The sequence below is a fragment of the Struthio camelus genome, chromosome W, assembly GCF_040807025.1.
Source record: "Struthio camelus isolate bStrCam1 chromosome W, bStrCam1.hap1, whole genome shotgun sequence".
NCBI classification, from domain to species: domain Eukaryota; kingdom Metazoa; phylum Chordata; class Aves; order Struthioniformes; family Struthionidae; genus Struthio; species Struthio camelus.
The window spans coordinates 33081149-33106781 of NC_090981.1; the positions used below are offsets into that span (position 1 = coordinate 33081149).

The window sequence follows — 25633 nt, forward strand, 5'->3', positions numbered from 1 at the left end:
AGTTGACAATAAAAAAAACTTATTCATAAATGAGACTGTTCTCATGATAGACACATAGGGAAGTAAGGAAACAGGTAAATAATAACTGGTTTGTGTGCTCTTAAACAGGCTTACGAACACAGAGACTTAGGATCACAGATCAGGCGGTAACCTGGGAAATCAGCGCAGCTACGGTGAACGGCTACAAGGAGACACTCTCACGTTCATTATTTCAGTCCTCAAAGCCATACAGTTCCTATATGAAGCCTTAGCCCTGTACATCTCCTAATTTTGTATCGTCAAGATTTATACATACGCTCGCTCCCATTTCGTGCCAGTCATGAACAAAAATACCATCAGCCCAAGACCAGCCTCTTAGTAACAGAGGGTACTAAAGATCAGCCCCATCTTGACACTTCTGTATTATTTGTCCTTTGCCATCTCCCCATCTGCAATTTCTTTACTCATCTAGTAATTACCTTCTAAAGGATCTTTTCCAGTTAAAGGATTAACCTCCTCTGTGGCACTGTATGCCCTGCATTTCTCTAGAACAGGTGCATCACTGCTAAACACACCTTCTCTGTCTAGAAATACGGATTTTAAATAAAAAGGTTACTTACCTTAAAGCAAACAATATTTAATGTCTATTATTTCAAATTCTACTTAAATAATTGGACATCGAGATTTCTTTTCAAAAATTTGTTCAGGAAAAAAGAAAAAAGCTTCCATACTACTGAATTCAGATTAATAACCCTCCAAATAATCAACCCTCCCACTCCTGTATCTATAATAAGGTAAGAGCATTTACTATCCTGTAGTCATAGGATACTACTTCTCACTTAAACGCAAGGATCCATTAGGATTTTAATAAATCTCTCAAGTGTCACTTCCCTCAGAACACTGGAACAATAGATTGCCAATTACAGCACATTAGTGTTTTGAGTTTTAGTGCGTTAGTTATTTCCATTTCTAAACTCCCATTATCCCCTTCCTGGAAGCTGAGGCAGAATATTTCATTCCCTAACCAATCTAGATTGTCTTCAACCTCCATTTTACTCTCAGTGCATGCAGCCCAATTTTTTCCTTACTCCTTTAAACTAAACGGCTGAAAAATACTTTGCTATTTGGTTTCATTCCTAACACACGACATTTGGCAATTATCACTTCACCTCGAAATCTGAATCCTTTGATTGTTGATTGATCTCTTCCTTCCCACACCCACATTCCTAGTATTCTTTTGGATGCCAGTTTGGATGTCTTCTGGAGTCATTTCAAATTACCTTGCTGCAAAAAAAAATTCCTTCTGGAATTGTAAGCCTCCCTTCCATTTACTTATCTGAGCTCCTGGAGGAAGTGTAGCTGCCTTCCTAAATCCTTAATTTCTCAATGTTTGTCCTTTTGAAATAAGAATATTTAAGATGTATTACTGCTTATCCATCTACGTCAAATCAAATCAACGCAGGACTATAGGACCTGAAAGCATGCTGCTTTTCCATGATGTTCTCCCTACTCCCTAAAATCAAGTTAGTCATTCAAAAAAAATGATTTAATGAATATACTGATTAAATGTTAATATGTATCTAACTTCTAACATGATTACTAGCAATTTTTCCCCATATCTGGGAGGCTAAAATTTCCCATACTACTAGAGGGAAGAGTGCTATTGCTCTCTAACGTTGTGAGATCTAGCTAGCCTGGCCCAAGAGATTTAGTTGCCAAAAACGACCCCATCAAAACCTCCTGACTATCCCTTCCCAGACTCCGCTGAACCCAGGGTGTCACATTATGACTATACATTTTAGCTTTATTCCCGTTTTCCTCAAAAATCATTCTCCGTCATCCTATCATTTCTGTTTGTTAACTTGTAACATTTGGGTTCAAGCAGTTCACCTTCCTCCGTCCTGTTATTAGAGCTCCTGTATTACCACACAAATACTTCAGTAGTGTCCTGCTGACCACGATTGATTAACCATACAATCCGTTCGTTAATGAAATTACTTATCTATCACTATTATAAATGCTTGTAATTTCCTTTTCCCTTGCTGTTTCTCCTATTAGCCTTTTATTACTGTATCATTTGCCATTTGCTCGTTTCTCATATTGTTCTATTCTTAATGTACTCAACTTCAGTTAAAAGATGCCATGACATCTTCCAAAGCTTCATTTTGGACTTCTTAGTATACTGTCCCCACCCCAGGCAACAGGGAATCTAACTACTGAAAAGAATTGTTTTTTGACTAGTGAGAGGTATTTACAGAAAACATCCTAAAAATCATTCTCCTAACAGGCATTCCTGTGCCCGTTGCCTATCTTCTTATTTTGCCATGCTTCCCCCGCTCCCTTTTTAAGAGGATTGAAACAATTTCACCTATATATTCCCTGAACCCTTACTACCATAAGCATCTTTCCTAATTTTGTACAATTAGCCACTAAAGTAGAAATTTGTCATTTATCCCAAGCGTCAGTGACAGTGAGAAAATATATGTATGGGTAGTGATACACTGCTTACAGCGTGGTACAGAAATAACTTGTTTTTCCATAACTACGTCACCACCTTAACACCTCCCCCTCACACACACACACGCTTTTCCTCTTAACTGGAATTGTGCCAGGATAAAGATAACTTCTTTCTAAAGAAAAGAAGTTTTGACTTGGAGGTTTGAAAGACACTGGTGCATCATGTCTTCCTGTTAATAATATTTATGACAACATCAACAATAAGAACAGCAATAATTAATCCAAATATTTACTATGATTTTTGGTCCCTATACAAATGTCTCTGTTAATGCAAGGAAAGTCAACACACGATACAAGACAGATGTGACCTCCACACTTTTCAGGTTTTACCTTTTTCTAATTAAGAAATGTCTGTATGAACTTGGATGGTCCGAGTGTTACATTTAGTACAATTCCCCTTCCCAAAATTTCATTTTTTTCTAGTTTCAAGTTTCTTTCAGCAAAGCATTAAGGATAATACAATTCCATGGATTTTTAAATTAGTCAAGGTGCTCCTCATGTCATTCTGTATTGTTCTTACATACAAATTGAAAAACATGAATTTTGAGTCTCGTACTGAAGTACTTAATTACAGGATGAAATCATACTGAAATCTGTCTAAAGCACCAAGCATTGCCTGACAGCGACAGAGAATCATTTTACCTCTTTTAAGTAGGTTATCAGAGCTCAAATGATTTCTTTAAAGATATGTTTATGCAATATAAAAGGCATTGTTTTATTCAACTATATTACAGTTCATAGTAGGAAAAAAAAAAATCATGATCTTCATCCACTACAGCACTATTCACCAGGAAACAGAATGTCACACTGCGGCCATTATATGAAATTTCATTATTTTATCAGGTAAAGCAGCCACCTAGTGGCTACTCTTTACAGTACTCAGACAAACACAGGACCAGAAACTTAAAGAGATGCTGAGAACTGGCAACTTTCACTGATGCCCCTTTGGGAAATGAAGAACTAAAGGCATCAGTGTTTCATCTTTGCCAGCAGACTTATCTTAAACATTTGGAAAAAAGACAAAAGGGTACGAATAGAAGTATGTGTTTTTTTCAGTTTGGTTGTTATTGGAATTTTTTAGGTTTTGGTCTAGGTTGTTGCTTTCTATTTCTTTTCTTTTTTCCCTTAAATTAAAAAAAAAAAAGATATTAAAGAGAGATCAGCCATGAGCTTGAGTCTCTCTAACATGCTATTGTGAAACATGCATTAAGAGATTGTTCATATAAATATAAAAGCAGTTATAAACAAATAGTTTTTTAAAAATAATCTTTTATAAAGGACACAGTAAGGATAGGTATTTTTTTGGAAACGAGGATTACATACCGTATAACATACATATACATCCCTTCCTCTAGGCTCAAGATCTGTGCATCCCTCTGAGGAAGAAGTCCAGCAAAGCGGGCAGGAGACCTGCATGGATGAGCAAGGAACTCCTGGCAAAACTCCAGCAGAAGAAGGAAGTCTACAGAATGTGGAAAAGGGGACAGGCCACTTGGGAGGAATACAGGCACGTTGTCAGAGCGTGCAGGGATGCGACAAGGAAGGCTAAGGCCCAGTTGGAATTAAATCTGGCAAGGGATGTCAAGGACAACAAGAAGGCCTTCTTCAAATACATCAATAGCAAAAGGAAGACTAGGGAAAACGTGGGCCCGCTGCTGAATGGGGCGGGTGCCCTGATAACAAAGGATACAGAGAAGGCAGAGTTATTGAATGCCGCCTTTGCTTCCGTCTTCACTGTTAAGGCCAGCCCTGAGGAATTCCAGACCTTGGAGACAAGAGAGGAAGGCTGGAGAAAGGAAGACTCTCCCTTGGTGGAGGAGGATCGGGTTAGAGATCTTTTGTCCAAACTTGACATCCACAAATCCACGGGCCCCGATGGGATGCACCCACGAGTGCTGAGGGAGCTGGCGGATGTTATCGCTAGGCCACTCTCCACCATCTTGCAAAGGTCCTGGAGATCAGGAGAGGTGCCTGAGGACTGGAAGAAAGCCAGCGTCACCCCAGTCTTCAAAAAGGGCAAGAAGGAGGAGCCAGGAAGCTACAGGCCTGTCAGCCTCACCTCCATCCCTGGAAAGGTGATGGAACAGCTCCTCCTGGAGGTCCTCACTAAGCATCTGGAGGACAAGAACGTGATCAGGAGTAGTCAGCATGGATTCACCAAAGGGAAATCATGCTTGACCAACCTGATAGCCTTCTATGACGGAATGACTGGCCGGGTAGATGAGGGCAGAGCAGTGGATGTTGTCTACCTGGACTTCAGCAAGGCTTTGGACACTGTCTCCCATCACATCCTTGTAGGTAAGCTCAGGAAGTGTGGGCTAGATGAGTGGACAGTGAGGTGGATTGAGAACTGGCTGCATGGCCGAGCTCAGAGGGTTGTGGTCAGTGGCGCAGAGTCTGTTGGAAGGCTTGTGGCTAGTGGTGTCCCCCAGGGCTCAGTCCTGGGTCCAGTCTTGTTCAATATATTCATCAATGACCTGGAGGAAGGGACAGAGTGCACCCTCAGCAAGTTTGCTGATGATACTAAACTGGGGGGAGAGGCTGACACACCAGAAGACTGTGCTGCCATTCTGAGGGACCTGGACAGGCTGGAGAGCTGGGCGGAGAGGAACCTCCTGAAGTTCAACAAAGGCAAGTGCAGGGTCCTGCACCTAGGCAGGAATAATCCCCTGCACCAGTACAGGCTGGGGGTTGACCTGCTGGAAAGTAGCTATGCCGAGAAGGACCTGGGAGTGCTGGTGGACAACAAGTTAAGCATGAGGCAGCAGTGTGCCCTTGTGGCCAAGAAGGCCAATGGTCTCCTGGGGTGCATTAGGCAGAGTGTTGCCAGCAGGTGGAGGGAAGTGATCCTGCCCCTCTCCTCAGCCCCGGAGAGGCCACATCTGGAGTCCTGTGTCCAGCTCTGGGCTCCCCAGTACAAGAGAGACATGGCACTCCTGGAGAGAGTCCAGCGGAGGGCTACCAAGATGATTAGAGGGCTGGAGCACCTCTCCTAGGAAGAAAGACTGCAAGAGCTGGGCCTGTTCAGCCTGGAGAAGAGAAGATTGAGAGGCGATCTCATCAGCGTGTACAAGTATCTGAAGGGGGAGGGTCAAGAGGATGAGGCCAGCCTCTTCTCCGTGGTGCCCAGCAACAGGACAAGAGGCAACGGGCAGAAACTGAACCACAGGAAGTTCCGTCTGAACCTGAGGAAAAACTTCTTCACTGTGAGGGTGACAGAGCATTGGAACAGGTTGCCCAGAGAGGCGGTGGAGTCTCCTTCCCTGGAGATATTCAAAACCCGTCTGGATGTGATCCTGGGCAATCTGCTCTAGGTGACCCTGCTTGAGCAGGGAGGTTGGACTAGATGATCTCCAGAGGTCCCTTCCAACCTAAACGATTCTGTGATAAGAAGGTCTGTACTTAACGATAGGAATGATAGCAAGAGCATGAATATCAGCAAAAAGGACTGTATTACCTTTCAGCCATGTATTTTCAGAGTAAAGAAAAACGGTTAACTCTCTGCATAACAGAAGTTTAGTAGTCAACAATGCTCACTTCTGTGCATATTCATTGAATTTACCCAAACGCCAGATAACAGTGAATCTAAAATGACTCAACAATTTAGGGAAAAAAATAAGAATTTATCTTCAATATTTTAAGTTTGAAGTCATGACAGTATCTCTTTCAAAGCCTCTGATTTGAATGCATGCTGATGACAGGATACGCTAACATCTTAATCATCAGCTGCAGTTTTGGGAAATACAAAATCTTTTATATCCCATTTTAAAAACAATGAATTTAAGGGAGTTTGCTTTTATTCTCACTTATTTTGCTTTCAGCTACCTAGCATATCAAAACAAATGTGTTTTCCAGTGAAAAATCAGCTGTTTAGACAGCTTATATGCTCTTTACAACACGTGGGAACAAGAAATCATCAGAAAAAGGTAAGCAACACAGAGGCAATGCACATTTACCACGTGGTAGACGCAAGTACCTGAGTAGTTAAGTCAGATTTTCATCATCTCATTGCCCACATGCACACATTTTCCCCCTTGCAAATACAAAGGGGTTTATTCGTCTTTTAATGGGAGGCAAAAATACCCAGAACTATCTTGCGCTGCTACAAAGTAAAAAACAAAACAAAACAAAAAACCCCAAATAATTTACTTGTCAGCTTACTGCGTGAGCTGAATCTAAATCTAAACAGATGAGGAAGGGATGAGATCACCTTGGATTTGGGCAATATGCTACAATTATAAATCCCACTAAACACCTGATCTGGCCTCAGATTTATTTTTATTTTCAATTCACGAGTGAGAGAATCCAGCTTAACTCTCCAAACTCGTATCTAACTGGCAGTGTTGGCAAAAAGTAGTTTCCCATAAATCACTTCTAAGAAAACAGTTACTATAACTTCCTAAAAAAATACAAGAGGGCATTATACACGTGCATGCACTTAGAAATTATTCTAAGCTACAAATCTTTTGCCCCATTTGTTCAGTGTTTTGGGGACCTAGTCTCTTTTTTTTTTTTTTTTTTTTTTTAAATTAAATCTAGAGAGAACTTGCCTGTTTTTGCAACGATGTCAATCTAGCTAGAAAAGTTACTCTACCCCCTGAAAAGTTTTGCCTTTGAGATATCCTTAAATATTCACAGCCTCAACAATATAATTGCTTTTTAGACACTTCGGTATTTAAAAAGAGAATATACATAACCAGAGAGAAATATAAAAAATAAAATTGTTAGGATAGCCAGAAGCATGAACTTCCTCATCCAGTTTCTTCCTCCTCTTCATCTTCCAAATACCCTACTGAAAAGGGCCTCTCTGCATTTTAAGTTCACACTTTAATAAGCTCTACTTGTATAAGGAAAGTTTCAACAATGAGGAAAACCTTCGCAAAATTCACAAAGTATATCAAATATAAATGGCAATCTCTGAAGTTGTCTATCAGCAGAGGAGAAATGACAGATCACAACAGATAGCGAGGAACTGATACGTCTCTGTTATAAATGGACTGTACCAGCTGTGTGCACGTCTTCATGTTGGAAGAGGCGTCCCTTTGTTACAGGAGTTCCCTCCAGCTTTTACTACATTTCGGGACCATAAGATCTGGAAACCACTACAGCACACTCCCATTTCAATTTAAAGAATGCCACCCTTTGATACTCCTGTGCATCAAATAGCTTTAGGAATTATTCTTTGAAATATAAGTTTTTGTAATTATTTTCTGTATTTTCACATTATTACCTGCTTCTCCAACTGCTCTGCGCTTTCAGAAGACTGATACATCTTTCATCAAAACTCTCACTATTTCTTCTTTGTTTATAATGACTTCTAGGAAACAAAATATAATGCTAAATATTAATTTTTAAAAATCATAAGCTGTCCATTAATATAATTATTTTACATCTTTGATCAAAGTTTAGAATTTGTTTGAACTGAGGCTGACAAGCACGTGCCATGCTAAAGAGAGGCACATACAGTCAGGAGAAGGCTGCAGCTTCATTGACACAAGGCTACACAGTCAAGTGTCACCACTTCCACACGAACACGTCCACTTTTTGCAGGTGCCAAGCTGAAGAAGGAACCTAGGTGAAGCTTTTAGCAGCACCCATTTATTCCCTGCTTTCTTTCCAGAAAGGTAAGGGAAAGCCAGCCACTATCTGCGTGTTCTCCTTTTCATCCCACTTCCTGCTTGTTTGGTTTCTTCCCCCACCTCATTTTTGCCCCAACATAAAACTGACCCTTGTATTTATGCCCCTCCACTTTTACTGGTTCCTGAAGTAAAATGAGACCATAAGAATGCTACAACTAACCTGTTCAGAAAGTTTCTGAGTTCTTAAAGTAGTATTGTCCTTTCTGTTGTCCAAATAGATCATAAGTAGTAGCTGGAACGCTCAGAATCTATTTGAGAATGATGATGCTATTAAATTAAAAAAAAGACACACACACACACACACTCATTTTCATAGATTAGTGATTGTATATTAAATCTTAAAAAAATGTTATTTTCTCCTAAGTTACACAAGTTCATACTCAATCTAATGGCCCGTGTATTCAGAACTAACACGCAAACATTTGACTACATAGCCGAAGCTGGAAAGGGACACACCAGTGACACATTTGCCTCCTTAACTTCAGAGATGCAGTTTCTCTATACCCTTCACGCAGCAGCTGTTTGGCTGTAACATAGCAAGGTTAATCAGCACTATAACTCAATAATATCCTGTTATTTCAGGGAGCTCGGTAGCTAAAAAAGACTAGTATTTTATAAGTCATACAGACATTATGTCTGTATGTACACAACGTATAGTTTAATCGACTTCATTAATGAAGTATTTTGGATCAAATTAAGTGATCTAATTAAATCAACATATGAAGTATCTAAACAGAAAGCATAAGTGAGTGAAGTGTGTGTAGAGCTGGAAGCCAGTGTGAATCCACTTCCCATGCCCCAGGTTCTAGACTCAAGGAACCACGAAGTGAATTGAGACAACTCTGCCGATCTCTAATAACGGTCCATGAAACTGTCCACGTGATCTTCTCACAGGATGTACCCAAACAGCAACACGTTAATTTTGAAAAAGCATTGCTAGGCATGCAGATTATTTTTTTAAAAAGCAACACAAGTTCCAGAAAGTTTGGAGCCTATAGTTTACCACAAAAAGTTACATTTAGGCTGACAAACTGATGCACTGAGCACTTTCTCCATAGCACACTATGGACCACACACAAAGAATTAATGAAAACACTTTAATTTCTTCCTACTTCTGGGTGGACTAAGGCAGTTGCTAACATGTCTGTCTTTGTTCAGTCTCTTAACCTGTAACTATTTGCTTTTTAGTAATTTACATCTGATCTGATCTTCATGAATGTCTTTTTGAGTTCTACCTTCTACTGAATTCAGATATGCAGCCATATCGTTGGTAACGCGTGCATACCATCTTCATCCATTTTAACCATCTACTCAGTATGTATCAGTTTCTATATCATTTAACCTAGGACCAGGGTCCATAAATATTAGCTAACAGTAGACTTACTTTGAATCCATTGTTTTCATTTTTTGTCATCCCAAGATGTCAGTACTTAGCAGTAGTGTCTAATATAAGATGTCACACTGCAGAACAGCTGTGCAAGGAATGAAATGTAATTATTCACTGCTTTAACTGAACTGTAATAGAATTACCAAATACTTCAAGCCTGTGCTAGAAAAAAGCCTGAAATCATCCTACAATTAAATTTCCAAAATAAACTACTATGTCAGCAATATTGGATTCACAGGAGCTTCAAAGCTAAATAATTTTCTGAAAAAGTGAGCTATTTAAAAAACTGTGTTCTCTTAAATATTTTCTAACCAGCTCTAAAATAAGCCCTCTGTACTGTGCCATTCCCTTAATCCCTGCACCAGCACTAGGTAGGATTTGTAATTCTTCACATCTACGCTCAATTCCATCTGCAATGCTACCGGCAGTTTTGAAGCTGTAACTGTGGCTTTTCCACTGCAACACCCTTGCAACAGTGAAAGGACAGGCTGCTGTCACTCTGTACTTGGTTGTGTAGATAATGTCCTTTCCAGAATTTTAAACCACGTGTAATGTGAGTCAAATTATACTGTACACCAGAATCAATAATGAAACCAATTCAGAACTTAAAGAAAGCTCGAATTTAATTTGTCAAGTAACATGCAAACAGCATTGCTCGTTTCTTTGGGAACGCAGGAGTTTTTTCTGGATAGAAACTTTCTGTTCTTCCCACCAGCAGCTCTAAGGACTAACTCAGTAGCAGTAGATCATAAGCAATTCATCATCTACACCTTAACTCTTCCAATCCTTGCTTTAATTGCATATCTCCCTCCTGGAGATTCTGAAACAAAAGCAGATGCTTCTTTATAGAACCTTGCAACTGAAGAGCTGCACCAAATATAAGCAGTTGATCAGTATCAGTGAAATGCCATATAAATATCTAAGGCACGTCTCACAGACGTGTTCAACGTGCACCATATTTTAGAGTACGCTATTGTAATAGCGTATGCCATTCAAAATAAACACATAAGTGAATAAGAAATTTGGAAGAAGTGACACCTTTTAGTACAACATGTGATCCAGCTGGAAGACAGATGTCATCAGGCCCTAATCCAATGTTCCGGACTTTTCCATAGCAATAAGGTGAGGGTGAGAGAACACAACAAAAACGCATGTAAAATTATTTCATCCATATGTGGCTCATTTACATTTTCCTTTCGAATCACTTCTTGCAAACTGCAGATATCAGTCTAACCACAAATAACGAAAGTTTTCAAAGTTTGAGTTTCGAAGTATTCTTCACCAAAACATAAGCAATACTCATGCAAACCATCAAAGAAATATTGACTTGCAAACCTCATAAAAGTAGTCACCTAATTTGCATCTGATCTGCTTTTAGAACTGCATCTATGGACAAAAGGTCATGTATTGAATGAAGATACGTTATGTGTAAAGTGACACAGTACTGACACATAAAATCTTAATGATAATCAAATATCATTTGTTTTATTATTCACTTCTAAAGAACCCGTTTCAAGGCCACTAGGGTACTTGAAATATTTCAGATACGAAAGTTAAACTTACCACAAAAATACAACAGGAAAAAAAAAAAATACACAAACGTATTTTGAATTATGGCCTGAAGCTTATTACATTTTAAACTCCGAACAGATTCCAGGAGAACAAATGCAAAAATGGAAGCTGTCATCTGATGAAGACCACTTATTACTAGTTTGAAAGTATGCATAACAACATCAACTTCCATCACATTTTGCAAACACAGAAAACATTTTACATTTACTCTGCAAGACAGAGATCAACCATTTTGGAAAGAAAAGCTGCAAGTATTTAAACAAATATTCTTCCCATTATGTATAACACCAGTCACTAGGACTGCGTATGCATTATACGGCAGAAAAACCCTGTCAAGAATTTGTAGGCATTGTTATAAAAGTCCAAATTTCTTTTATTCCTGGATGTGAGATACAACAAATATAACAGCAACCAAGAGTAAAGAATACCACTCATGGAGCCCCACAAGTAGAAATACTTTGTCTAGTGCTATGGCAGAACAGAGACTCAAGACCTTTCAAACTCTAGTTTTAAAATAGAGACATTGCCTAAAATACAGGATATCTGCTGACACTCAGGCAAACCACTGGAATCTGGCAAACTAACATGAACACATGCCTGTCCCACACAAGGCTGCGGGTGTCTGTGTCTGTCTTTTAGTTCTTCCTGCAATTACCCCTTGAGGTAGGGCAGAGACAGCAGCGTCCCATCACGTTCTGGAACTGGCTGTGGAAGAGCAAGCTGTCATCGACAGCCTCCAAAGCCACGTCAGGTAAAGAGCTACAGAGCCCATTGCACGAGTTACTGCTAGGTCATTCACATGTGACATGTTAAAACCTATCAAACTACGTACCTTGAACCCTTTCATTCTTCCTGTCTTCCTTCCTGTCTTCATTCTTCCTTTGCTACAGTCTCGAGCATTTTCCATTTTTCTGTCAATGAGAAGAAATAGGTAAAGAGGCCAAGTACATACACGTTTCACTTCAGGGGGATGCTAAGTAAACGTCCAGAAATGCTCTTCGTTCATTCAACATTAGCCATTTAGTAGCTGAAAATTTATAAATCATTATTTCTAGATATAGGTTCTAGAAATAGGTAGTTTAAAAGGCTAAATAACAATTGGTTAAAATATTAAGGGCTTCAAACTATATTAGATAAAGAGGTAAAAACATACTAGTGGTTATTACAAGGAGGCAACTGACTGATCTGCTGCACAGCCTCTTTATTTACATGGTGCTAAGGCCAAATCTATAGTTTTCCCCTATCTTTTCAGAGAAAAACAAACAAACATCTCAACTTAGAAAACGGGAACAGATGGAAACATCCCAATTTACAACGTTTGCTTAGATTTTACAGATGTGGGGGGGTTTTCTTTTGTTTTCAAACTTTTCATTTCCTGTTTAGATAGTAAAAATTGATTTCTAACTTTTATACTGGGTAAGCTGTTCAAGGATTGAAGATATTCCAGATATCAGGAAAGGAGGAGGGAGGGGGAAGAAAAAAAAAAAAAAGGCCCATACTCAGAGAAGCCTGATAGTCAAAAGCCTGAAGAGAAGAGATCAGGAACAGAGAGACTTTCCTTGAGGATCCCAGAACAGGAAAGCACAAGGGTAGGAGCACTGTGTCAGCATCCAGTAAAGAGCAAAGTGAACAAACAAGGGGCCAGTAAGCCAGCTCAACAGAATTTGCATGCATGCATGCAAATTTTTATTTATGTACACACACACACACATATATATATAGAAGTAGCTTTTAATTTTTATATTTGGATATATAGAATATCTTAAGAAAGAAATATAAAGTACCATCTGTGGTATAGTTTTTAAGAATTCATATGTTATTCAGACATATAGTTACAGTAGGAAAATTCAGGTGATACATGATGCCAGAACATACCCAGGTACACCACTCAGATATTGCAGCGTCACACAGCGTTGGCAGGAAATGGGGGGAAAAAAATAAAATAAAATAAAATAAAAATCAGAGCAGAAACGTTCAGTAGCACCAGCACAGCCTTCAAGAGCAGCAATCTACCACACTAACAGTAAAGCATTCTTACCTAGCAAAGGATTATTTAGGATTGTAAAAACAGAGCAAATACTTAATTCCCTGATTCACCTGCTCATCCACTGGACACTAAATCAGAAAATAAAATTTGGGGAAGGTGACAGCTGGCTCTTTCACCAATTATGCATCACTGCTGAAGAGGAACACTCTGTCAGGATATTTGGGGCAAAGAGGACAAGTAGTTTTGTGGAAAGCACTGAGGTTTCATAAAGCTACATGTTATGTCTTCCCTTTCTCTTCTCTCCACTACCATTCTGATCCGATCTATTTACTTTTGCTTGTGAGCGGAAAGGACTGCCCTGAGTCACAGAGATACCAAAGTAGCATCCATGTTTTTAGATAAGGGACTGAGATGATGCTGTTAAGAGAATTCAGTAAGGAACACCTAGCAGAAGAGTAATGCTTAAAGAATAAACAGAATAACGGAAAGGGATATATTACCATTACCGTAACCTCACGTAGAACGATAGAATAAGAAACAACTCCAAAAAAAGTTAAAGGTCATTAGCATTATGATATTCAACTTTTTTGTTGCTGTTTTAGGACTCATTGAAAAGTAAATTTGGCTTCGGGTGGGAGTTTTGTTTTGCCCATTGTTGCTTCCAAGAGGATTAAAACTTATACAAAGGTATTAGTGACAGGTGCAAAGTCAAAGCGATTGAAAATAGTTTAATTCCCATAAGGCATATGATTTAAAGCCTGTAAAGCATTTGGATGAAAAATACTAGGAAAAAAATCTACTTAGCAAACAGAGACTTTCAGCAACAGAGCCGTTACAGTCCATGGGTAAACTGTTCTCCATATAGCAATTAATGCAGTAAAATGTAGTAAAAACGATCCCAAAAAAGCAAGTACAAAACCAATTCCAGTTAGAGCTGCAGGCAACAAGAAGTAGAATAAAATAAAAAATGACAAGAAAGTGTCACTTAGGCATCATAACAAGCAGCAGTGTGTTACACATTACATCAGGCAAGTTACAATTATGCAAACAGTGCACCCATTTGCTCCACAATAAATGTAATGCATCCCTTTTCTTTGAAGCTGCCATGAAATACTTAACAGCTCAATGCAGTAACAATACACTCAGACCATTACTATCCAATACTTGATGTTCAATAACTCAGTTTCCAAATCCTTGAGTGGTTGTCATTTTGCCAACACAAAGACTACAGTCAAGTTTTAGTTTATGCGCATAGGAGGAAAGAACATAGCCAGAACGCAGCAGCAAAGATGTCTGGTTTCAGCAAAAATTTGGTTAAACACAAATCTCAATATAACATATTTAAGAAAGTTAAGAAGCTTTAGATGCCAAAACAATACCAAGTAAAGTTCTGGTGCTACATGTGTGACAGCTGGGATGGTTAGGTATAAGATGAATTCTTAAAAATGAGAATTAGAATGAAACGGGCCTCCAGCTGTACTGAATCTATCACCAGCTAACAAAGATCTTGCCTCATTACACAGCTTTTAGCCATGCTTTACAGCAAAGAAAAGCTCCTGTAACTGTTCTCAGTCTCTCCCTACTGACAGAGGAGACACACAGAGGTCACGTATTATATATAGGTAATAAAACCCCATCTCTTTTCTGTGCTGTTCTGTATCCTTCCTTTCCCTTGGCACAAAACCACAGACTTATTGGAGAAGCAACCCTATCTATGCAAAAGCTATGTCGATGGTGCATCAGAGAGCTGAGGGTGCAAAATATCCATGCACAAATAAACAAATAAACAGCAGTTTCAGCCTGTTTTTACACTCTCATGTAGAGTATATGATATTTCTGTACAGATAATATACACTCATCAATAGCCTTAAGTTTTTTTTTTTTTAAAAGAAACTGACACAGGACCTTTTCTAGATGCACTTCTTTTTCCTCTAGAAAGCACGTGTAAGAAGTGATCCACTAGACAAATACAACGATAGAATACACACACTCAAACCACACACTTAAAGTAGTGGCAAACAGTCGCATGAACCTTTTGGTTATAGCCTGAGAAATTCCTACTCTAAAAGGAGTAGGAAGTCCACTGATTTGTTCTTCGTCTTTTAGTGCAGGATTACCCCGGCATCGTGGACTTGTGGAGCGATGGCCGCCTGCACAAAGTTTCAGTTAGCACCTTTCAAACCAAACAGCCACAACTGTAAAAATAAGAATTTAAAACATACAAAAGAAGAGTCAGGCAGCTTATTAAATCTTCTCTGGCAGCTGCTATGCTGACAAAAACAAATTCTGATTGCTATTTAATCCAGTTAATGCAATAGGTGACTAACGGTTAAAATAGCTGATTGGAATGTATCTTGTACCACAAATCCATGCTAATGAACTGAGAACAATACTCAAGTATATTTAAAAGAACAGGTGGATTTCAAAAAGATCAAATCATTCATATGATATTTAAAAGTATGTGTTTATTTTTTTCCCTAACACATTTAAAGAGAGACTGAAGGCCAAAGACGCTTTTGGCAAAGTCTTCTTTTGTAATGCAAATGAAGTACTAAGAATTGTATTTAATTTTTTAAAATAAAATTGTCTCCTAAACAAAAAAACAAAAAAACAAAACAAAACACACACACGCTGCTGTGTGTAAATTCAATTTCTAGCCATCAGCAAACACCAAACTATATTTAACTCACCTTCCATTCCCCTTACTTCAGTGGAAATTAAATGAAGTACAGGCATAAAACAGTTCAATCAGCATCGCTCAACATACCCTTTTCCGGACAGGAACATTTTAAATTATCCCAGGACCATAACTGAAAAGGGTGGGAAAAACTGCTACGAGTTACTTCCAAAAACATAGAACATTATTTCCACTTATGTCTCAGTTATGAGACATAACTGCTCATACAGCCCACTTATGCTATTACATTTCTTCCATAACGCTTTGTGGAATTACAAAAGTTAAACTGAAGTAAATAAATAAAATTCTGCATCTAATCTTCATTTTCATCCAAAGAGATATGTCAGTTTCTTGGGCTGGATTTTTCCCCCCCAAGAACGTTTACTTGTGCAAAATAACTACCTAAAGAAAGCCGAGTATTAAACGGCTATCTTGAAAGCCTTGAGAAGCATTATAAAGCTTTCACATTTTAATGTGTTTTGTGGAATCTTTGCCAGTAGAAGTTAACAGAGGGCAGTAAGTATTTTTTTGTAGTACACTTTGAAGTACCTAGCATTTAAGAGTGTTTACGATTGCAAAAAGGTGAAATTAGTAGCCTTGATTGTACATGTAAGTTGATGGACACGATAATTTTCAATGCACTGTAAACATGGCTAATAAGCATATACAGAAACGAAGTCTCTGTTACGCAGTTGGGAATTATACAGACTTGTTTATCACGGGTTGCAGCCCTTTGTATTTGCACTGCAGCAGCGCATACTGAGCAGGCTCTCGTGGAGCCATCAAACCTGTATGGCAGAGATGCAGGCACTCAAAACTGAGGACTCACCCACATCATTGGTGCAGTTTACTGGCAAGACATACACTTTTGGCCCAGATCTAAAATTTAAAAAAGTAGAGCTTTCATTAATAACAGCATTTTTTTTGCCTGAAATAAGTACTGTGTGCCAGCTAATTAGTACCGGGCTTCATTAGTAGCTTCATCATAGCTGCATGCTAAGAGGTTTAACTGCCTTTGGAATCCAAGACAGCATCTTTGTAGAGCACTGTTTGGCTATATCAGCTTGACTATCAACAGCCAGCAGGTCTCAAAAAAAACCCAGACATATGCAAAGACTCCTACTTTAGCGGTTCCTACCGGAAAAAAAAAAAAAAAAAAAAACAATGAATTCATAGTCAATAGACAAGTCATACTTTTGTCACTCTTTCAAGTCTCCAGCCGTGTTTCCTATTTTTGCTACAAGACAAGTCACTGGTCAGTTGTACTACTTGTCTAACTGCTTCAAAGTTGGTATAGATCATTTAAAATAACTTCAGTCAGACAACTTCACAGCCTTTTAAATCATTTCTACAGCCCCATTAAAAAGAAGTGACAATAGTGCACCTGCATCTCTGCGACACAGTGCCCCAGCAATGGGAAATGGAATGGGGACCTTGCTCAAAATTTTGGCTCTACTTTGGATTCATAGACACAAATTGCACCCGTCCAATAACTTTACTAGTTACTAAGAATTATTTTCCTTTTTTTCAGAAGCCCTCTCACCCTTTATCATATACATAACGAAAAAATTCATGAGTGTACATATCTTCTATTCCCATTTCCTCAAATATTTGCTAAAGTGAAAATCTTTTACTTCACAAAGTGGCTCTGTTTTCCCCACAACCAACAGATGCTTTCCTTGCATATCCCCAAGAGTTGCAAGTGGTTTAAAATGCCTAAAATAAGATTTAGCTTATAACAGTTACAGAAGTAACCACAATGTTTCTTTCGTCACACTGCCTTCTCCTTCCCACCCCCAAATTAGACATGTGATACCCTCCTTTTATACCTAAAGTTTTTTCCTAACTTCCAAATCAATAACTTTGATGCAGACTTTTCCACATCTGGCTTTAAGAATTTAGCAGGAGCATTAGCAGTGTGCCATAACAATTATTTTCAAATGTTCTGACCAAACCTTGAGTCTCTTCAAGACTCCACGTTTTTCAAGAGTGTCTCAGCTGACTGGGAAAGTCGCCTGTTATTCACCTTTTCTGTGTCACCACTGAGAAGCTCTTTAACGTATTCCTTCAATTTTTCCATAATTGTAATCTGGAGGACTAAAAGACTTCCATATCTAGCATTTATCAGGCTAGACTACAATTGCTACTCTTTCCTGCAAACATCACTAACCTTACAACATTGCTCTCACATTACTATTACGACCACAGTCTTGCTCCATCTTCTTTATTAAGACAGGTAAGCACTGCCTTTTGGCCTCACAAAGACAGATGCACAGATTTCCCTCAGAATTACAGGCTGGTAGCTTTGCTGCCAATATGACTTTTGAGTTAAAGAATACTGTTGCATGTAAAATAATTTGCTGGTACTTTAAGGCAACCCTAATGTTAACATTCTGATGCTATTAAAGAAATAAACATATCCATAAAAAAAACTACAACTATTAGGAAAAATTTAAATTAATATTGGGGGAAAAAAACCCCACAGAACTAAAACAGTAAAACCCTCTCCTTACCATAAAGGGAGAGTTCTCAGCTCCCTTCAAGTCAATGGAAGAAGAAGGTTCACATATCTGAGTGCATACGATATTTTTCGTACAAAAGTTTTACCAGCCAAACCTAAATACAATGGTCTGAAGCAGTGCCAGAGACAATGTCCAGAATTTACCACAGTGCATTTGAATTTAAAACAAATTTGCATTATGTTCTCTTTTAAATGTATCTTTGCAGCTGCTCACATGTTATCTTACATAGTTTTTCCTTTTTTTTTTTTTCTAAGAACGGAAAAAAGTTTCACAGAAAACAGTGACAAAAAAAGCAATGTCCAGCTACCATAAAGATTTTAAGACTGCATCCAGCTTCGTAGATTTCAAATCATTTCAACAAATTGTAGAATTGTTGCCCTCCCAAAAATATTTAGTGTCAAATATGTCAATTATAAATGAATAGTTGTCAACATTAGTGCAATTTGACTCCCCCAAATGAGCATGACAGGATTCTGGGAAGAACGTTTTGATGTTCTCCAGCACATGAAAATGAACGCTTATCCGCTACAAACTTCCAGTCATCAGATAGCAGGAACAACCACTCTTGCTATCATGATTTAATAACTCTTTAAAAGAGATGCAGTTTGAAGCTATTATCCAACTCATTTTATTTGTTGTACAACGTGGAAGACGTGCGCAAGAAATGCAACTAGGGAAACAATATGAAGTCTTAAGAAAATTTTACAAACACTTATCCAACTTAATCATATTATGTTTTTGTTAAAGTGTTATATACTAATCACATTTTAAATAAGGAAATTAAAGAACCGTTCTAGAACTGAATACACACAATACAACAGTGAATTTACTACATTAACAGCAATCAATCACTTCACAATTCAGAGAACGTCTACTGAAAACCCACAACAAAATCTGGATCTACTCCCATTTTAAAATCCAAATTCTGGCATCATTTTACGTAACCCTCCCCCCCCACTTTTTTTTTTTTTTTTTTTTTTTTAAAAGACTACAAGACTTCTTCCCCTTATGAAATTCGAACATTCCCCCAAAAGTATCATTTTATCTCTAGTATACATAACATTTAACAAGATGTTACACACTTCAAGAAACAGAAATTTAGCAGAACTAACAATATTAGAAATAATTAGTTTATTCACATATTAGGTTCACCCTACCTCCCTCTCCATAGCACCAAACAACGTCATTATTGTCCTTCAGAAGTTGATTGTTTACTACTGCATGCAAAATGAAGAAGCAACTTTACCCTTTTCTCTACAACAGCATGTCTTTTGCTCTCTTTATAATGTTTAGATTAATAAGAACCCACTCCCAGGCCTGAAGACATGATTACTGCAGTGGGGATAAGCTTTGTTTTTACCTAGATATTTAAGAACCATCCTCTCCACTGTGAAATTGAGAAATAAATACAACGGGAGAACATCCCATGTAAGAGGGCTAGCATACCTTATTTGGTTTTACATTTACATAACGTACAATTTTATATTCTAATATTTGCATCAAAAAATTCAACATTTCTAATGATAAGAAGAAACGTACAAGCAAAAGAGCCAAAGTCTATTTCATTTAGCTTCCGATTGCCCGGAGTAAGAAATATATTCTGACTTGCAACAGAGCAAGGAGGGTAAAGAGTAAAAAAAAGTGCACTTATTTTAATTCTTGTACTGTAAAAGAATAGTCAGAGCACATTTGGGTGATCCCTAAAGGGCCACTCCAGCATACACAGCCAAGTCTGTATTTCCATGAAAAACATACGCCAAAGCAAGCTCATTTTAAAAATCCTACCCAGCACACAGAAATATACCTGTCTCTAACAGGAAGGGGAAAAAAAAAAAAGAAAAAAATTAAGTGAAGTGAAATATTCACCCTGCCAATAACCATTATTTATTAATGGCAACACCTCATACATACCCTGAACCAGTCATATTGCTCACAGAGCTTTTATTTACTATGAAGTTAAATTCTTATAGATGTTTAAAAACACAACGGACCCCAAATTCTGTACATATGGAGAAAAGGTGCTAGCAGAGAATATTAATGACTCTAAATTACTCTCCAAGCATTTCCAAGCATTCAAATACATGATGGGTATTGAGCAGCGGACCGGACTCTGCTTAAAGCAAATACTTTTCTTCCTCCCTTTCTATTTTGAGCGAATTAATCGGTGCCTCTTCCACCAGCTTCATTTCTGCCTATTATCGTAATTTCTCCCTTTTGTAAAGGTTGAACTTGTTTCTTAGCGCGAGCTAAGGAGGCAGCTCTCTGCCGAGGTCAGCGCCGAGCGTATGTTTACGAGAGGGAACATGAACGCCATTGATCCCAGTAGGAAGGCTGGCAGGGACGACACGTCGGGTGCCAAAGCCAGGGCTCTAATGAGCAAGCAGTTCCGGTCGGGCAGTAAAGGCCTTAACCTCCCTCGGGGAATAATGAGCCAGGCAATGTTTGCAGCCCCCAAACGAGCTTTGAGGCAGGGGGAGAGTGCCGAGAACCGCGCTCAGCACGCTACGCTGTCAGACACAGGTGACCGAACAGTGAACTGTGCGCTTGGCACTGAGCGGCCCAACGCCGGGTACGACCCAGCGTCATCAGGCCTTTGTTTCCTCTTCTCTTCCCGAATTACCGGGTAGAATTCAATGGATCATATTGTTTGGTATCATCAGTCTAAATAAAGCAAGAGATTTGCAGAAATAGAGACATTGTTTGAAAACTGTACCCTCAAACCTCCATGATTATTTCTATTCAAAGGAAACACTTGTTGACATAACTGAATACCATAAAACTAATCTTAACAGAATAACGATAACAAAAATCATGAGCAAAGCCAGGCTTTGAATAGGATTGTTCAGTGTTGTGTTTTAGATATTTCAAAATTGGTATTAAAGTCACTTGCTTTTATGTATATTAATTTCTAGATAAAGAATAAACCTAAATACCAAGGTCTTTAACTCAAAGGTGGTAAGAGTTTATATAAATATATCTATATATATATATATATAAATAAAATGTATGTCTGTGGTCTGTATCTAGGTATCTTTATAAGATACAAACATAGCTTTATTTCTTTTATCACTTTGTAACTTTAGAGTTGATGACAAACACAGAAATCTTGGAAAGCAGAGTTTAACTGGCCAAAGAGTGGCTCACTTAAAAACTTCTATGTAATCATTTGAAATAAAGTAGTTGAATGTCCTATAAGTTTACAGCATCAAAAAAACGGTAACAGAACCTGAATCGAGCAATGATACACTACTAACTGCAAACGTCATCAGATGCACAAAGCTACTGCAGGAAAACCCAAAGAGGACGTTGCATGCGCATTCTACACAGTGATGTCAAATAGGTATTAACAAATTGCTAACGTACACAAGTTCTTCCTCCCCTGCTAAAGGCTTTCAGAAGTTACAACACTGAAAATAAACTCGACTCTACAAGGTTACACCCTTCTGACACGACTTCTTGTGCATGACGTTATTGGCATGGTTACTAATAATGTTACTGTATTCAGTAACGTCCAATTCTCAAACACTTTTTCAAAAGCAATCCAATTTAAATTTTAGAAATGAAATATAGTATAGCATGAATAGCATATAGTATTAAAAAACTAACAAAAAAACACGAAGCAGGTAAAATTATATTATCCTAATACCAAAACAGCAATAGACTTTTCAATAGGAAAATACATTTGGTCCTTACAATGTTTCTTTCATTTTCAATGCCAAGCTAAGGTGAATTTTAACTATTTGCTTTTCCTAAAGTATCTCTCAGTCTTGAAGAGGTGTGAGAGAATTATTTGCTTGTGAAAAAACAAATGTCATTCCTGTGACAAACGTCAAACTGGCTTTTTTTTTTTTTTTTTTTTTTTTTTTTTTACAGCCAATAGTTTTAAATCTTTTGTTTAAAGTAATTATTTTATTAGCTTAGAAGTATATTATATTTCTCTTATCAGCAATATTATTTAAAACGTCTTCTAAAACAATTTTAGAAAATAAAAAACAAAATAAACTGTATCAGGAGAAAGTGATACTTATTTTTACATTTAAAAAAACTCTACCCTAGTTGGAATAGTAGATGGAGTCTGTGAAAACAACATCACATAAGCCACAGCAGCATGACTGCATTTGAGGACAAAAATACGCTTATAATACACTCTCCTTTCCTTTCCTCCAAATACAGAGAATGAAACTAAGAATATAACTTAAAAATAGATAAACAAACCCTAGAAATTCCTTTTCCAGAAACCTTATTACACTGAGGAAATGTAATTTAGTAACTATTTAAAAAAAAACAAGGAAAGTAGTCAATCCAAATATGAGCATCCACACCAATTTCAATTCACCTACTTTACCAAACCAACGGCAAGAAATTCACTTGTACACATTCAGACATCACCTTTCCAAAAGAAAGGTGCAGAAAGCATAGCCCTAAGCCCAGCGAAGCTTGGCATTTCTACTAAAGGAGGACTTCTGGCAGGAGAAGGCACAAAGTCCGGCAAGGGCCAAGGAACTGGTGAGGTGTGACAGGGAACAGAGTTGCACAGCAGGTTTAGGGTAAGATTTCACTGTACTGGTCTCGCACTGGCAGAGGGGCAAGGCTGCCCTCCTCCACACCACGCTCTGTCATGCGCCCTCAGCTCTCCCTTGCGGCCACTCTCATTCCTTGGCTGAGCGGCTGCTGAACAGGCCAAAGACGACCCTTTCCCCTCCCACCCTGCAGACCCCGTTTTCCACTGGCTCAGCGACCTGCCTTGGCTTGCCACAGGGCTGGAGGCACCTGGTAGAAGCACACAGCTGAGGGGAAACTGTGCTATCAGCGGCAGCCAGCCATCTGATAGCATTGCTGCCTTCTGAAACTTCACTCCTATCAAAACAGTATTAAATAACAGGAGAAAATAAAAACCACAGCATTTCTAGAATAAACAGCCTGTATCAGAATTTAGACTCTCAAACTATGACTAGCAAGGACATAATAGCTCTCAAGTCCAAAAGGCTTCAAAGAACATCTACTCCATAATGCTCATACACATGCAACTCTCAAAATACCCTACAACTCTTCAGGGGAAGGAGAAAAAAAAAAAAAAAAGACTACTTTAAGCATACTACACTTAAAGTTCACTATAAAAGAAGTAGCCTGCAAAGACAAGGATTAATTTCAACATGCAAGAACAGTCTTTTGGGCTCTGAACAGAGAGCCTCAGCATCAGGCTGCCAGTCCCACCCCAAAATCCCAGTGCAGTTAAATAACAGCAAAGTTGATGAGAATTTTGCCTAAACAAAAACTATAAGATATACTACAACTATGCCAGCTTATAGGCAACAGGCAACACTAGAAAAATAAAAAAGAAAATTTGGCTTACCTTTCAGGTTATCCTCTCTTTTCCACCCTACTCAGATACAACACTAGTCTGTACTCTCCCAGCATCACTTGAAAGAATCTGCACTTTGATGAGAGTAAGAATTTTAGCAGCAAGAAAGTTAGAGTACACAGAAAAAGTTTCATCTATTAGCAAACAGAAGTAATTGTACTAGTGATGAATGTAAACACTGGACAGGCATGACTGCAATTTGTTGCCTCAAATCCCATTTCACTGCTGCTTCACTTTCTTCTCTCCTACTGCCACTCGTTCTCTTTTGTCAATAAATATTTTGGGAGCGCCAGGGGTCGGAAGGAAAGGGAGCGCCAGGGGTCGGAAGGAAAGGGAGCGCCAGGGGTCGGAAGGAAAGGGAGCGCCAGGGGTCGGAAGGAAAGGGAGCGCCAGGGGTCGGAAGGAAAGGGAGCGCCAGGGGTCGGAAGGAAAGGGAGCGCCAGGGGTCGGAAGGAAAGGGAAGAAAATTAGAGTTCTACAATACAATGTGAAATAGCAGCAGCGATCTGCAACAGGAATGCTTTTGATAACTTGCAACTCTAGCAGCAGCGCCTTTAAAAAAAGAAATTGCTTTTAAGTAATTCTATCCCAACTGATACCTTAGTTCACATTACTATTAAAAGGAATTTTATATTATTAATTTTATTATTGCTCCTAGTGAAGAAAGTCTTAAGAATCATTCAAATTAAGGCTGGGTTTGTTCATATCAAGGAATACAGGTATATTACTTGTCACGTAGAGAACCACATTTGCTCGAGAAAATATCAGCAAAAAGTCTGAAGTAGTTACTGTGTCTGACCTATTTGACCCGCATAAAAATTTCCTCAACAGTCCCTAAATGAAACGCATTACACATGTCTTTAGAAATACTGTCAAATACTTTTGGCCAGGACACCAAATGCTATCAACTACACTGTTCTAGGCCAAATTCAATCACAAGGCAAACCGAGAGGTAAGAGCACATTCCCCTGTCACCCCAAAACGGGCACCAGTGTCCTGCACACCACCCCTCTACATACGTTTAACTAATCCATGCTGTGGAAAGCTTGGACTGCCGACTTCAGAAGAAAAAGTCAAGAGAGAAGCACCATAGCTGCCCCAGGCCTCAAGCAAGCTCAAGCACAGAGACTTCTATGTGCTCTCAGTTCTTCAAGGCCAAGGCGCTAGGAGGAGGGAGCAGAGGAAGACCAGACTGATGTATTTGAGTTATAGTGCCTTCCTGAACTATTTACTTTCAGCTGTGAAAAATAAGGTATCTAAAAATTGTAATTGAGCCCTGGCTGCCCAGATAGACATATACTTAAAATAGTCTTTAGAGTTACTATGAATTCTGGCTTTCGAAGGTTTTTGGGTACTTGGCTTTTAAAAAGCTCTCTCCTAAGTCCATAAGCCATAAAAGCAATACTCATGAGAAACACAGCATTGAAAGCAATTCTTTATCCCCTTCAAAAGTCATATTTTCCTATTAATGCTCCTATCCTCCTTCAGAAGAAAGTGAAGCATTGCCCTCTAGAGGAAATATATTCTTCACTGGAACAGTGTTACAGCAAAGTTAGTTTTAGGAGTTATTCCCCAAATCTCCTTTTAGCTTCAGTGAATTACTATGAAAAATACAAGAGTCACCATTCAAGATCCTCCCCAAATTCCACCTTGCCCAAAACAAACTAGTAAAAACATACTAATGAGTTTTCTTGCTACCAAAAAACGCTATTGTTTAACTGTGACGTACTGTTTCATTCAGATTGGTTTTACAGAATATTTCAAAGAGCTTTCGCATACTTACAATATCAGTCACATACAACGAAATTTGGGGGTCCCTGTTCAGAAGGGCGGAGGGAACTGCACTTGAGAGCTCCACAGAACCAAACGTTTATTTCCGGTCTAGGAAGGCATTCAGGCCAAGGAGAATTACCCGATTACTGCAATGAAGCATTGCAGTAACGCTCTCAAAGAATTAATGCAGGTTCTGAATTATGATTAAAAATCACGTG

At 38.6% G+C, this 25633-nt stretch overlaps 1 long non-coding RNA gene across 1 annotated transcript in view; it reads right to left on the reverse strand.

Moving 5' to 3' along the window:
• The window catches only part of LOC104150471 (uncharacterized), an 86908-nt gene that overhangs the window by 57057 nt on the left and 4218 nt on the right, over positions 1-25633 (reverse strand). The window contains exons 4-8 of the long non-coding RNA XR_011137284.1: positions 23634-23716; positions 11927-12005; positions 9520-9607; positions 8296-8402; positions 7727-7813 (exon numbers count right to left, since the gene is read on the reverse strand). This is a non-coding gene — a long non-coding RNA (uncharacterized lncRNA). The remainder of the gene's footprint in view (positions 1-7726; positions 7814-8295; positions 8403-9519; positions 9608-11926; positions 12006-23633; positions 23717-25633) is intronic.